This window comes from Lynx canadensis, chromosome A1, assembly GCF_007474595.2.
Source record: "Lynx canadensis isolate LIC74 chromosome A1, mLynCan4.pri.v2, whole genome shotgun sequence".
Taxonomy (NCBI): Eukaryota; Metazoa; Chordata; class Mammalia; order Carnivora; family Felidae; genus Lynx; species Lynx canadensis.
Genome location: NC_044303.2, coordinates 87,470,355 through 87,482,681, shown reverse-complemented (window position 1 = coordinate 87,482,681; position 12,327 = coordinate 87,470,355). Strand labels below are relative to the sequence as shown.

General features: G+C 36.8%; 1 protein-coding gene across 3 annotated transcripts in view; it reads left to right on the top strand.

Annotated features, from left to right (window-relative positions):
* Nucleotides 1-12,327, top strand: part of NLRP3 (NLR family pyrin domain containing 3) — a 55,175-nt gene that overhangs the window by 21,507 nt on the left and 21,341 nt on the right. The gene's annotated exons all lie outside the window — the stretch shown is intronic.

Genomic DNA, 12,327 nt, shown 5'->3' with positions numbered 1-12,327 from the left:
CACCAACTGGGTGTCTTGTAAGTCAATTCCATTTTGACACTATATACTCAGAGTTAGTGCAGACCCCCACCCCTTCAGGGCTCAGTCATACATGTTCCACACACTGGCAATGCTAGATACCGATTGCAAGTAGTGGGCACAGGTTACTTGCACTTCCTTCTGACTCAGCTATGAATTGGTGGTTTCCATGATCCCCTCCTCAGGTTTGAAAATTTGCTAGAATAGTTCACAGAAGCCAGAGAAACAAAACTTACATTTACATTAATGATGAAAGATATTATGAAAAATACAAATAAACAGCCAGATGAAGAGTCACATATGGTGAGGCCCAGAAGGGTCTGGAACACAGGAACTTCTGTCCCCATGTGGTTGGGACAGTCTACCCTCCTGGTACATGGATGCATTCACCAGCCCAGAAGGCTCTAAATCTTATTTTCCAAGACATTTTATAGAGTTTAATCTCCAGCCTTCCTCCTTTCTCCTTCCTTGAAGTTGGTGGGTAGGGCTGAAAGTTCCAATTCTCTAATCACTTTGTCATTCTGGTGACCCACCCCATCCTAAGGCCACCTATGGCCTCCCTTTAGTCGTCTCATTAGTATAAACTCAGATGTGATCAAAAAGGGCTTCTCTGAGGGGTGCCTGGGTGGCTCAGTCACTTAAGCCTCCAACTCTTGATTTTGGCTAGGTCATTATCTCACGGTTTGTGAGTTCAAGCCCTGTGTTGGGTTTTGCACTGACAGTGGGAAGCCTTCTTGGGATTCTCTCTCTCCCTCTCTGTCTGCCCCTCCCCAGCCCCTGCTCTCTCTCTCTCTCTCAAAACAACAAATAAAAATTTTTAAAAAGGGGTTTCTTTGAATAGCAAAATAGACAGATAGGAAATTCTTTAATTTCCACTTAGGGGGATTAAAAAAACACATTTAGGATATTTCAAGAGTTTTAGAAGCTCTGTGCCAGGAAATGGGGACAAAGACCAAACATATTTCTTATAATGGCACAAAAATATTTACTGATAATCACGTACTGAAACATGTATCATTGCTCTTCCATGATCTTAACATCAGTTATCTCAGCGGCCTCATAAAAATTATGCCAAGTAGGTAGGTATCAGTGTCTCCAATTTAAATAGGAGAAAGTGAGACTAAGAGCGCTTAGGACCTTTGCCTTGGGACATCCAGCTGGATGGCTGTGGAACCCACTGTCTGCTCCCTTAACTCCAGTAAACACTGTCTCATGATGTGTTGCTGCTGCACTTCTAGAGGGCTTCTACATCCTGCTCTCTCCGACCTGTGTGGACCTCACATTTAGCTCTGCTAAATTCCATCTTGTCTTTGTTTTGACTGATTGTTTAGGCATCTTTGAATTGTGATTCTGTCCATGTTACCTCTACCTACAACAAGCAAATTGTAAATGTCTTCATTCACATTACTGATGTAAATACCAATCAGATCAGCACCAAGGCAAAATAGAGCAAGAAGGTTCTTTACTGAGGAATAATCCATTAATCCATAATTAAAGCCTCTATATGTTCATAACACTCTGATGTCTCCTACCTGCCACATCAGACCAACCTCACATATCACCGTATCTCTTTCCTTGAAGAGATCTTTATTGAATGCCTCCATATCCTCTCCTTATTGGTCTACCTCAGCAATTTGGCTTCTGCTGCTCTTGGTTTGTTCGACAGATATCTTTTGGCTACTTTGTTTCTGGTCACTTGTAGGTGCTGACAGTGGCAGTGAGTAAGAGATCAAGAGTCTGTTTTTACAGACATTCTTATGGGGGCTACAGACACTAGACTCTAGACAGTCAGACAATATACAACACACGTAAATAGTATAATAAAAACTGTATTCATGATGAGGGCTACTTTCTTGCCCACCTTCAGATCAGGTGCCATTGGATCAGGTACTACATGAAGTGAAAGTATGAGCCATGCAGAAGCCAGGGGAGAAGAAATACTCCAGGAAAAGAACAGAAGGGAAGAGGCCCAGAGCATAGACTCTCTGGTGGCCCTCTGCGGTCCTGACTGTAACTTTGTACATCTTTCCCGGTTTTTATTTTAGTTGACATCTGTTGCCTTTAATTCCACTCATCTTCTTCCTGAAACTCTTCTCTCTTGTTTTTAGGGTGCTACTCAGTCTTTCCTGCTAATTTTATAGCTTCCTCTTCTTTGGGTCCTGCATTGACTTCGCTTCCTGTGGTCTGGGGATTTCACCACTGGTTTTCTTTTTCGTTTTTTTACTGATATTTTTACACTCTCTGGGAACTTTCATATGCCCCTTAGTTTCAAAAACAACATGTATAGAGATGGATCAGAAAACAGGTCTTAAACTTATATATTGCTTTATTGCTTATTAGCCTTTAAAAAGTAGATTTTTATATCTTAGAGCACTTTTAGATTCATAGCAGGGTTTGAAGGAAGGTGCTGAGACTTCCCACATACCTTCTGTCCCCACCATACATAGTGTCCCCCATTATCAACATAATTAGAGTGATACATTTGTTATAACTAATGGCTGACACATCATAATCACCCAAAGTCCACAGTTTACATCAGAATTCACTCCTAGTTATGTACATTATATGAGTTTGGACAAGTGTATAATGACATGTGTCTACTACTATAGTATCACAGAAAGTGGTTTCACTGTCCCCATATCCTCTGTGTTTGCACTATTCATCCTTCCTTTTTGCTCATCCCTAGCAACCACTGTTTTTGCTTTTTAATTGAAGTAAACATACAATGTTATGTTAATTTTAGGTGTGCAACAAACTGATTTGGCAATTCTATACATTATGCTATGCTCACCAAGATCAGTGTAGTTACCCTCTGTCACCATACAACGTTATTACAATCTTATTGACTATATTCCGTATACTGTACTTTTCATCCTCATAACTAATTTATTTTATAACTGGAAGTTTGTACCTCTTAATCCCCTTTACCTATTTCACTCACTCCCCTACCCTCTGGGAACCACCACTTTGTTCTTTTGTATTTTTGATTCTGTTTTGTTGTTGTTGTTGCTGTTGTTGTTGTTGTTGGCTTGTTCATTTGTTTTGTTTTTTAGATTCCACATATAAATGAAATATATGGTATTTGTAAATGGGATAGTTTTCTTAGTTTCTTTTTCTTCTACTTCATTATTAGTATGTAGAAATGCAACAGCTTTCTGTATATTAATTTTGTATCCTGCAACTTTACTGAATTCATTTATCAGTTCTAATAGTTTTTGTGGTGGATTCTTTAGGGTTTTCTATATATAGTACCATGTGATTGGCAAATAGTGAGTTTCCTTCTTCCTTACTACTCTGGGTTCCTTTTGTTGTTGTCATCATCTGATTGCTGCAGCTAGGACTTCCAGTACTATGTTGAATAAAAGTGGTGAGAGTTGACATCCTGTCATGTTCCTGATCTTAGAGGAAAAGTTCTCAGTTTTTAACCATTGAATATAATGTTAGTTGTGGCTTGTTCACAAATGGCCTTTATTATGTTGAGGTATGTTCCCTCTAAAGCCACTTTGTTAAGAGTTTTTATCATGAATGGATGCTGTATTTTGTCAAATAATTTCTCTGCATGTATTGAGATGGTCATATGGTTTTTTTTTTTTAATTTTTTTTTTTCAACGTTTATTTATTTTTGGGACAGAGAGAGACAGAGCATGAACGGGGGAGGGGCAGAGAGAGAGGGAGACACAGAATCGGAAACAGGCTCCAGGCTCTGAGCCATCAGCCCAGAGCCCGACGCGGGGCTCGAACTCACGGACCGCGAGATCGTGACCTGGCTGAAGTCGGACGCTTAACGGACTGCGCCACCCAGGCGCCCGGTCATATGGTTTTTATCCTTTCTCTTGTTAAAGTGATGTATCACATTGATTTACAAATTGGTTTGTGACTTACAAACCAATCAATTGGTCATTGATTTACAAATTGGTTTGTGTGATTTACACATTGGTTTACAAATATTGAGCTACTCTTGCATCCCTGGAATAAATCCTCCTTGATCATGATGAATGACTTTTTAAGTATTGTTGAATATTTTTTTGAGAATTTTTTCATGTGTGCTCATCAGGGATATTGTCCTGTAGTTTTCTTTTTGTTGTGTCTGACTGGTTTTGGTATCAGTGTAATGCTGGCTTCATGGAATGAATTTGGAGATTTTCCTTCCTCTTCTATTGGGAATAGTTGAGAGGGATAGGTATTACTTTTCTTTAAATGTTTGGTAGAATTTATGTGAAGACATCTGGCCCTGGAATTTTGTTTGTTTGTAGTTTTTTGATTATCAATCCAATTTCTTTAATTGGTCTCTTCAAATTTTCTATCTTTTCCTGATCCAGTTTTGGAAAATTATGTTTCTAATAATTTATCTATTTTTTTCCTAAGTTGTCCAGTTTGTTGGCATATACATTTTAATAATATTCTTTTATACTCATTTGTACTTCTGTGAGGTTGGTTGTTATTTATCCTCATTCATTTCTTATTTTACTTTTCTGAGTCCTCTTTCTTTCTTGATGAGTCTGGCTAAAGGTTTATCAATTTTGTTTGTAAATTCAAAGAACCAGCTCCTGATTTCATTGATCTTTTTCATTGTTTCTTTAATCTCTATTTCATTCATCTATGCTCTAATCTTTATTATTTCCTTATTTCTACTAGCTTTTGGTTTTGTTAGTTCATCTTTTTTATTTTTCTCTTTCCCGTGTTAGGTTAGGTTGTTTATTTGAAATTTTCCTTGTTTCTTGAGGTAGACCTGTATTGCTACTAAGTTTTCTCTTAGAAAAGCTTTTGCTGCATCCCGAAAATTTTGGATTGTTGTATTTTCATTTCCATATGTCTCCATGTTTTTTTTTTAAACTCCCTCTTTGATTTCTTGGTTGAGCCATTCATCGTTTAGTAGCATGTTGTTTAACCTCCATGTATTGGTGATCTTTCCAGATTTTTTCTTGTAATTGATTTCTAATTTTATATTGTTGAGGTCAGAAAAGATGCTTGATATCACTTTAAACTTCTTAAAGTTACTGACAATTGTCTTGTGGCCTAACATGTGATCTTTCCTGGAGAACGTTTTATATGCACTTGAAAAGAATGTGTATTTTCCTATTTCTCGTTGGAATGTTCTATGTATATCTGTTAGGTCATCTGGCCTATGTGTTGTTCAAAGCCACTATTTTCTTTTTGATTTTCTGTCTGGATGATCTATCCACTGATGTAATTGGGGTGTTAAAATCCCTTATTATTGTATTACTGTCATGTTCTCCCACTGTGTCTGCTAATAACTTCTTTATGTTTTAGGTGTTCCTATGTTCGGTGCATAGATATTTATAATTGTTATATCCTCCTTTTCAATTGTTCCCTTTATCATTACATAGTGCCTTTCTTTGTCTCTTGTTACAGTCTTTGTTTTAAAGTTTGTTTTTTCAGATATAAGTATTGCAGCCCTGTTTTTTTTTTTTTTTCTTCTTTTTCTACTTGTATGGTATATGTTCATCTTTTCACTTTCAGTCTGTGTGTGTCTTTAGGTCAGAAGTGAGTCGTTTCAGGCAGCATATAGATGGGTCTATTTTTTTTTTTTAATCCATTCAGTCAGCCTATATGTTTGATCAGAATACATAGCCTATTTATATTTAAAGTAATTATTGATAAGCATTATTTATTTCCATTTTGTTAATTGTATTCTGGTAGTTTTTGTAGTTCCTTTCTTGTCCTCTTGCTCTCTTCCTTTGTTGTTTGATGGCATTCTTTAGTGTTGTGCTTTGATTCCTTTCTTTTTGTGTATGTGTGTGTGTGTGTGTGTGTGTGTGTGTTTATTTTGGTTTTTGATTTGTGGTTACCATGAGGTTCATATATAGCATCTTATGGATATAACAGTCTATGTTAAGTTGATGGTTGCTTGAACACATTCTAAAAGCACTACATTTTTACTCCCCTCCCATGTTGTATGTACACGATGCCATATTTTATATCTTATTTTAAATTTTGTGTATCTCTTGACTGAGGTGTGTAGATATAATTGATTTTACTACTTTTGTGTTTTAACCTTCACACTGGCTTTGTAAATGATTAATCTACTACCATTACTGAATGTTTGCTTTCACCGGTGAATTTTTTTCCTTTTATAATGTTCTTACTGGTAGTTATGTGTTTTCTTTCCACTGAAGACATCCCCTTTAACATTTCTTGTAAAGCTGGTATAGTAGTGATGAACTCCTTTAACTTTTGTTCATATGGGAAATATTGTATCTCTCTATTCTGAATGATGATCTTGCTGGATAGAATATTCTTGGTTCCAGAGTTTTTCTTTCCAGCATTTTGATTTGAATATGTCATACCAGTCCCTTCTGGCATGCAATACTTTTGCTGAAAATTTTTAGAATTCTTTTGATCATTACTTTGTTGTCATTTAAATTATTATGTGTCCTTGTGTGAACCTCTTTAGGTTCATCTTGTTAGGAACTCTCTGGGCTTCCTGGACCTGGATCTATTTCCTTCCCCAGATTAGGGAATTTTTCAACTATTATTTCTTCAAATATGTTCTGTCTCTTCTCCTTCTGGGATCCCTAGGATGTGAATGTTATGCTTGACAATATCACTGAGTTTTCTTAACCTATTGTAATATTTTATTCTTCTTTTTTCTTCTTGCTGTTCAGCTTGCTTGCTTTCTGTTACGTTATCTTTTAGATGGTTGATCCATTCCTCTATATCCTTAAATCTGCTGTTGATTCCCTCTAGTGTATCTTTTATTGGATTGGATCTATTGTATTTGTATTGGATTGTATTGGATTCTTTATTCTGGCTGGTTCTTTTTTATATTTTCTATCTTTCTGTTGAGGTTCATCCACTCTTAAGTCCAGTAAGTATCTTTATGACCATTACTTTGAATTCTTTATCAGGCATATTGCTTATCTATGTTTTACTTAGCTCTTTTGCTGTAACTTTGTCTTGTTCTTTCATTTGGAACATATTCCTCTTCCTCCTCATTTTGTCTGACTCTTTGTGTTTGTTTCTATGTATTAAGGAGGTCGGCTATATCTCCTGGTCTTGAAAGCAGTGACCTTGTGTAGAAGAGATCCTGTGGTTCCCTATGATGCAATGTCCCTGGTCAACAGAACCAGGCATTCCAGGGATGTTCTCCTACGTGGGCTGCACACACCATCTTGTGGCTGCTGTGGGTGAAGTGAGCAGAGTTTGGTTCTTGCTCTGTTGAAGGGCCTTCTGAGGCTGCCACAGTCTCATAGGTAGGTGAGGTCTGCAGTCAGATTAGCTGTTTGTACTTAGCCTCTCTGCGACAAATGTACGTTTATGAAGTGGCAGGGCATTCTTCCTGTGTAGTCAGCTAAAAGGTTTAGTTGCTAAAACTGTGGGCATGCTGGTGTGTGTGGGTTATTTCCCTATCTTCCCAGGGCAGGAGTCACCTTGGAGTAGTGGGACTACTTGCTGGGGCTGCTTGTTGTTTGTGGTGGGGCAGGAGCCACTTTGGATGGACACTTACTGAGGTGGGTGATTTGGATGTGGTGAGTCTGCAGAAGAACACAGCAGGGCATGAAGTATTACCAAGATAGGTGGATACTATCCACCATAATGTTAATGCTGACTCTTGCACGTTTCCAGCTATTTAGGCTTGGGAAAAAAAAGAGAAATGGTGCCTACTAGCACTTTTGTTCTCAGAGAAATCTGAAGACCCCTGCACCTCCAACACATGTTTTGAGATTAGTAAATAAATTTCTGTCACATATTCCCAAGACACTTTTCAACTGCTGCTTTTGTGCTTGGGCAAAATTGTTTATTATGCTGGCTATTTTTTTTTAATTTAAGTTTATTTTTTTTAGTAATCTCTACACCCAATGTGGGGCTTGAACTAACAAACCTGAGGTCAACAGTCACACATTCTTTCAACTGAGCCAGCCAAGCACCCCTATTATTCTGTCTATTCTACGGTATGGATTAAATTTACCCTTGCCCTCTGGTCAACTGATTTTTAAAATACCCAGAGTTAAGTCACACTGACTTTCAAAGCCAGAGTTTGTGGTGACTTGTTTTCCCAGTGTGGGTCTTCCATGCTTGGGGTGACTGGTGTGAAGTCTGCTTCTCTTCCTTTTCCATGTTTGTAGTATCCCTCTCATTTGTAGTTAGATTTGTCAGGAATTTCCTTCTTAACTAGGCCTCCATGTCTGCTATCCATTTCCATGTGGCCTCCTCTCTATGGAATGTCTTTTCTGCCAGTTTTCAGAGTTTTGGGTGCATAGATGAAGCTGTTGCTGTGTCTGTGGGACAAGATGAATTCAGAATCATCCTACTCCATCACATTTTTAAAACGATTTTATTTAGGGGTGCCTGGGTGGTTCTGTCAGTTAAGTGTCAGACTCTTGATTTCAGCTCAGGTCATGATCTCACAGTTTGCGAGTTCAAGCCCTGTGTTGGGCTCTGTGCTGACAGTGTGGATCCTATTTGGGATTCCTCTATCTCCTTCTGTCTCTGTCACTCCCTCTAAATAAATAAATAAATAAATAAATAAATAAATAAATAAAGGTTTTATTTCAATTCCAGTTAGTTAACATACACTATAATATTAGTGTCAGGTGTACAATATAGTGATTTGGCACTTATGTACAACACCCAGTGCTCATCACAACAAATGTACTCCGTAATACCCGTCACATATTTAGCCCATCCCCCTACCCACCTCCCCTCTGGTATCCATCAGTTTATTCTCTATAGTTAGGAGTCAGCTTCTTGGTTTGTTTAACTCTCTCTTTTCCTTTGCTTATTAGTTTTGTTCTTAAATTCCACATATGAGTGAAATCATGTGGTATTTGTCTTTCTCTAACTGACTTATTTCACTTAGTATAATACTCTTTAGCTCCATCCAGGTCATTGCAAATGGCAAGATTTCATTCTTTTTGACAGGTGAATGGTATTTCATTATATATATCACTTCTTTACCTATTCATCAGTTAATAGACACTTAGAGACTATTTCCATCATTTGGTTATTGTAGATAATCTGCTATAAACACTGGGGTGCATGTATGCCTTTGAATTAGCAATATTGTATTTCATGGGAAAATACCTAGTAGTGCAATTTCTGGATCATAGGGTGGTTCTATTTTTAACTTTTTGAGAAAACTCCATACTGTTTTTCAGAGTGGCTGCACAGTTTGCATTCCCACCAGCAATGCAGGAGTGTTCCCCTTTCTCTGCATCTTCGCTAACACCCCTTGTTCCCTGAATTATTATTTTTAGCCATTCTGACAGATGTGAGGTGGTATCTCATCATGGTTTTATATTGCCCTGATAATGATAGATGTTGACCATCTTTTCACATGCCTGTTAGCCTTCTGTATGCCTTATTTGTAAAATGTCTATTCATGTCTTCTGCCTTATTCTTAACTGGATTCTTTGTTTATTGGGTGTTGAGTTTTATAAGTTTTTAAATGTATTTTGGATACTAATCCTTTATCACATATGTCATTTACAAATATCTTCTCCTATTCCATAGGTTGCCTCTTAATTTTGTTGGTTGTTTCCTTTGCTGTACAAAAGCTTTTTATTTTGATGAAATCCCAATAGCTTATTTTTGCTTTTGCTTACCTTGACTCAGAAGACATAACTAGAAAGAAGTTGCTACAGCCAATGTCAAAGAGTTTACTGTCTATGCTCTTCTCTAGGATTTGTATGATTTCAGGTCTCATATTTAGGTCTTTCATCCATTTTGAATTTGTTTTTGTGTGTGGAGTAAGAAGTGGACCAGTGTTCTTTTGCATGTTATTGTCCAGTTTTCCCAACACCATTTGTTGAAGAGACTTTTTCCCTTTGGATATTCTTTCCTGCTTTCTTAAAGATTAATTGACCATATAGTGGTGGGCTCATTTCTAGGTTTTCCATTCTGTTCTATTGATTTATGTATCTCTCTTTTTTGTGCTAGTACCATATGGTTTTGATCACTACAACTTTGTAATGTAACTTGAAATCTGGTATTGTGATGCCTATAGCTTTCCTTTTCTTTTCAAGTTTGCTTTGGCATTTGTGTGTGTGTGTGTGTGTGTGTGTGTGTGTGTGTGGTTCCATACAAACTTCAGGATTGTTTTGGCTTTGTGAAAAAATATGGTGGTATTTTGACAGGGATTGTGTTAAATGTGTCAATTGCTTTGGGTAGTACAGACATTTTAATTATATTTGCTCTTCCAATCCATGAGCATGGAATGTCTTTCCATTTCTTTCATCCTCTTCAATTTATTTCATCAGTGTTTTATAACTTTCAAAATACAGGTCTTTCACCTCTTTGATTAGGTTTATTCCTAGGTATCTTATTTATTTATTTATTTATTTATTTATTTATTTATTTTTGTGCTATTGTAAGTGGGGCGATTGCTTAATTTCTTTTTCTGCTGATTCATTATTGGTGTATAGAAATTCAAAAAAATTCTGTACATTTATCTTGTATCATGTGACTTTTTTGAATTTATATATCAGTTATAGCAACTTTTTGGTGGAGTCTTTCAGGTTTCTTATAGAATATCATGTTATCTGCAAATAGTGAAAGTTTTACTTCTTCCTTGCTGGTTTGGATACCTTTTATTTCTTTGTGTTGTCTGATTGCTGAGACAATTGGCATAGTACTGGATTTCCAGTACTACATTAAATAACAGTGGTGAGAGTGGATATCCTTGTTCTGTCACATCTGTAGAGGAAAAGTTCTCACTGTGTCCCCATAGAGAATGATATTAGCTGTGGGTTTTTCATATACAGCCTTTACTATGTTGCAGTATGTTCCTTCCAAACCTATTTTGTTAAGTAATTTTATTATGAATGGATGTTACACTTTGTTAAATGCTTTTTCTGCATATATTGAAAAGATCATATGGTTCTTAGCCTTTCTTTTATTTATTTGGTATATCACATTGATTGATTTGTGCATATTAAACCATCACTGCTGCCCAGGAATAAATCCTGCCTGATCATGATGAATAATTCTTTTAATGTACTCTTGAGTTTGATTTGCTATTATCTTGTTCAGAATTTTGGCATTCATGTCCATTAGGGATATTGGCCTGTAATTTTCCTTTTTAATGGGGTCTTTGGTTTTGGAAAAAGGGTAATTCTGGCTTAATAGAATGGGTTTGAAAGCTTTTCTTCCATTTCTATTTTTTGGAACATCTTGAGAGGAATAGGTATTAACTCTAAATGTCTGGTAAAATTCCCCTGGGAAACCATGTGGCCCAGGATTTTTATTTACTGGGAGATTTTTGATACCTAATTCAATTTCTTTGCTGGTTATGGGTCTGTTCAAATTTTCTGTTTCCTGATTGAGTTTTGTAGTGTGTGAATGTCTAGGAACTTGTACATTTCTTCCCAATTGTCCAGTTTTTTGGCATATAATTTTTTATAGTATTCTCTTATAATTGTCTTTCTGTGATGTTGGTTGTGATCCCTTCTCTTTCTTTCTTTTTTTTTTATTTTTAAATGTTTATTTATCTTTGAGAGATACAAAGCATGAGTGAGGGAAGGGCAGAGAGAGAGGGAGACACAGAATATGAAGCAGGCTCCAGACTCCCAGCTGTCAGCACAGAGCCTGACATGGGGCTCGAACCCACGAACTCTGAGATCATGACTTGAGCTGAAGTTGGATGCTTCACTGACTGAGCTACCTAGGCGCCCCATAATCTCTCTTCTTTCATTCGTGATTTTATCTATTGGGGTCCACTCTCTTTTCTTTTTGAGAAGTCTGGCTAGGGGTTTATCAGTTTTGTTTATTCTTTCAAATACAAAAAACAGGTTTTAGTTCCATTGATCTAGTCTACTGTGTTTTTTTTTTTTGTTTGTGTGTTTGTTTCTCTATATTGTTTATTTCTGTTCTGATCTTTATTATTTCCCTTCTGCAGGCTTTGGGCTTTATTTATTGCTCCTTTTCTAGCTACTTTAGGTGTAAGTTTAGGTTTGTATTTGGGAGCTTTCTTGTTTCTTGAGATATATCTAGATTGCAATGTATTTTCCTCTTAGGACTTGCCTTTGCTGCATCCCAAAGTGTTTGGACTGTGTTTCATTTTCACTTGCTTCCATGTATTTTTTAAATTTCTTCTTTAATTTCCTGGTTAACCCATTCATTCTTTAAGGATGTTCTTTAACCTCCTCCATGTATTTGAGGTATTTCCAACACTTTTTCTTGTGGGTTGATTTCAAGTTTCATAGCATTGTGATCTGAAAATATGCATGCTATGATCTCAGTCTTTTTGTACCTGTTGAGGGCTGATTTGTGACCCAGTGTATGATGTATTCTGGAGAATGTTCCATGTTTACTCGAAAAGAATGTGTTTTCTGCTGCTTAGGATGAAAT